The sequence below is a fragment of the Amborella trichopoda genome, chromosome 5, assembly GCF_054954075.1.
Source record: "Amborella trichopoda isolate Santa Cruz 75 chromosome 5, AtrichopodaSantaCruz75HAP2 v2.0, whole genome shotgun sequence".
Taxonomy (NCBI): domain Eukaryota; kingdom Viridiplantae; phylum Streptophyta; class Magnoliopsida; order Amborellales; family Amborellaceae; genus Amborella; species Amborella trichopoda.
In genome coordinates, this window is record NC_142340.1 from 23,039,717 (window position 1) to 23,043,699 (window position 3,983).

The window sequence follows — 3,983 nt, forward strand, 5'->3', positions numbered from 1 at the left end:
TTACTTGGCCTGCTTTATTGTCATGACAGATTGACCAACGTGCCTAGCTAGTCGGCATTAGTAATTATGTCTAGTAGTGATCCTATGAGCCGGTCTTAGTTAGCGAGCCCATTTTGGTACCACGTCAGGCCACTTATCCACCAGCCTAGTCACCGCTCTGATCCTCTCGCTTAGTCGAATTCTTCTCTCCCCCGTATTTCTTCTCTTCTTCTTTTTGAATGCGCATACTTGTGTACCTTCATCAAAGAGGAAAAGGGCGAGGTCTGACCCACCTGTCTTATAACCTTTACCATATATGTGTGTGATTATAGAAAATTAGAAAAATACAAGCTAAGGGAGGAGATTTTGCACCAGTTTTATTACTGGGGGGCTTTCTTCGTGATCTAAGAGGGCACCCATGCAGTCAGCCCGAATAAGTCCCAAACCCACCTTTAAATTCCTCTCTCATCGGTTGGTAACACCTGCAACCGTTTTCAAACGAGGTTCCTGAAAGAGTGATATCAAAAACATCTCGGGTCTTCCCTCAAAACCCGAGACGAGCACCACCCAATCCCCAGAGATCCGGAGGGTGAGATCGAGGCACCTAACTACCTCCGTCTAAGTACATTCATAAAGCTTTCCAATGATGGTAATTTCAAGGTTTTTGGATACCATTAACTAGGTCAAAAGCCTTGCCCAAGGAGGGCCACAGTGCTGAAAAAGCAGCGACTGTGAACAGTGTCATGCCTTGACATTTAGGGCCATATCTTTTTATCCATGCAAAATATTATCATGACAAAAAAATTAAACTTGGAGTATACACACATGTCTTTCATTTGGGACCGATTTGGTCCTATTTAGATGCTATTTGGTCATCGAACATATAGATGCAAAAACATTCACAGTTCTGGAAATTCACATTCTTAAGTTAATATACTTTTAAATAACACTAGCCAAGCTACACTTTGGGCTTGTAACCTTATTCGTGATAAGGAGTCTCACAGTGAGCGATTTCATGAGTTTCCATAAATAAAAAGATCAACATGTGGTAGACACAATCATGGCATTGAGAAGCACAAACTGAAACTTCAACCTCATGTTAACCCATTCATTCTTCACATTTTCCTTTATATCATCTAATTCATTTCAACATTTTTACAACACTCATGGATGCATAAAGCTAAACCCACTTACCTTGACTTCTCACAGTATCACAAATCCTCACTCATGGCCTTCACAGGTTGTCCTTGGCTTCACCAGTGGGCTATCTTGAAAGAGGCATCAGTGAACTTCAAGAGAGAGGGAGAAGTTGAGAAAAATGGGAGAGACCCATGTTACCCAAGGCTTAAAAGGAGAGGGTGGTTGGAAAACATTGTGGCTGATGCAATCACTCATGGCTCTGATACGTACAGGGCGGCTCTGACATGTACAGAGGTTGTACGTTTGACTAAGACACTCTTGGCACCGCACTATCAAACATCCAACTGGCGCTGCTCTCTTCTCTTCCAACCGGCGCACTACTCTCTTCTTATCCCATCAACGCTGCTCCAACCAGCGCTACTCTCTTTTTATCCCAACGATGCAGCTCCAACCGGCATTACTCTCTTCTTATCCCACCGGCGCTGCTCCAACCAGCGCTACTCACTTCTTATCCCACCGACGCTGCTCCAACTGGCGCTACTCTCTTCTTATCCTACTGGCTCTGCTCCACTCGACGCTGCTCCAACCGGCACTACTCTCTTCTTATCCAACCAGAGCTGCTCCAACCGGCGTTGCTCCACCCGACGCTACTCCAACAGGCACTACTCTCTTCTTATCCAACCGATGTTGCTCCAACCGGCGCTGCTCCACCAGAAGCTGCTCCTTAAACACGCGTGGCAATGCCACAGACGACAATACTCCATACGCCTTTTTGCGAGCGGCGAAAATCCTTATGCCTCCTCGCTCGACATTACATCTCTCTTCTCGCGCGACAATACTGGCTTGGGAGAAAATTGTGGCTCTTACAGAGATTATTGATGAAAAGTGAGATAGGCAACTACATCGGCCATTGCATGCAGGTGGTTATTATTTGAACCCAGCTTTCTTTATGTTGATAAGGATATACACACAAATGACACAATTATAACTAGATTTAATAAGTGTGTAAATGTGGTAGTCCCTGATCTAGATATCTAGGATATTAAATGTGCTGATGAGCTGATAAATTACAAGTTATCATTAAAGTCTTTTTGAGAGTCCAATGGCAATGAGGCAAAAGGATCAAAATTGATCCAGGTAATAATATTCTTAACTTAAGTTCATCAAGTTCAACTATTCAAGTTATCAAGTTTCATTTCTATAATTTTATTATTTATTTATGATTTTATTCTATATCTTTACAGCCAATTGGTGGAGCCAACAAGAGTGTAGTTCTCCCAATTTACACAGTTGGCCATTCGGATCTTAAACCTAATCACTTCCTCGTCCAATTGTGAGCAGAATAGGATTACTTTTGAAGGGTTAAGGGTAATTTGTATTCGTAATGTAGTACTTTAGTAGTTATTAGTTTTGACTATTATGTAATATTACGATTATATATTTAATAATTTTAATTATTTAATATTCTATTAATTAGTTTCATTTGATTTTATTAGCTTCATACAAAGAAAAAGAACATGCTTGAATCAAAGAGGCTCAATAACCTAGTCTATGTCAAGTATAATTAATTCTTGAAAGACATGTTTGCTAAAAAAGATAAGAGAGACCCCCCTCAGATCAAAAAATATGGACAATGCTATGGAGTGGGTGGTTGATGATGATCAGGTCGAAGGGCATAAAAGATTGACATGTGACTTGGTCATAGATGCTTCTAAGACATCAGCCGACCTTCCTCGGCCCACTAGGCCTTCTACACAGAAGGCGAGGGTGGAGGAAGAGGAGGAAAAAGAGACAGATTCAGACGAGACAGAGGAGGACGACCATTATGTCAAGGAGGGTGATGACAATGATGATAGCAACAACCCTGATGCATATGATGCAAATGCAATTGACCCTATTTTTTTTTCTGATGATGAATGATAAATGATGATTGATGAATTGATGATTAAACTTTGAACATTGATTGAAGATTATTTTGAGCATTTAAGTATTTCTTTCATTTTTGTTTTCTTCATCTTGATTGTGTATTGTCGATAGTGGATTTGTGATTCCACTGGTTTGGTATTTGGTAACGTTGCTTTGGAAATTTGGTTGGTAACTTGGTAAATTTTAAGTTTTAACTACGTTTATGTGTAGAATGTGGATTTGTGGAGTGTGGATTGTGGACTTTCAATCAGATTATGGATAATTCATAACTCATAATTTGTAATTCATAATTGGATAAGGACTTATGGTTATGCTTATGAAGTGTGTGCTCTTATGTGTTGTGTAGTATACTTTTGAATTTTAATGTGCCATAAATCCCTAGTTCTTATATTTTATACAATAAATAGTTATACTTAAACTATTAGAGACTATAGAATCTTTTTTTTTTTTTTTCTATTGGGCACCTAGGTTCTGAGCGTCCGCCTAATCATTGGGTGGCCTGGACCCCCTAACCGCCTAGGACCCACCTAGTCCTTTTTGAAACACTTGTTAGAACATACTTTTTTCCTTTCTCCATGTTTTTGAACAAGATCCAAATTCAAGGCAACACGCAGTTAATACCGAAATTTTGTCATACCTGGAAATTTTGTAGTTCGATACAATTTTTTTTCCTGCAAATACCTTGATACACCACCGTCTGGTGAATTTCAACCAAGTTAAGATAACTTTCACATGAACTTCACCATAATGCCGTAGAGAATCATATGGAATTTTCGGGAAGCGATTACATTTGGCCTGCAATCCAGACTCAGGTTCAACAACAACGCCTCACAGCCCCAAATACTTCAGCACAAGAGCAACCCTAATCTTTGACAACATCTCATATTGCCATCAAAATTCCAAACACCACAGCATGAATAACACATAAGATCAGCAAA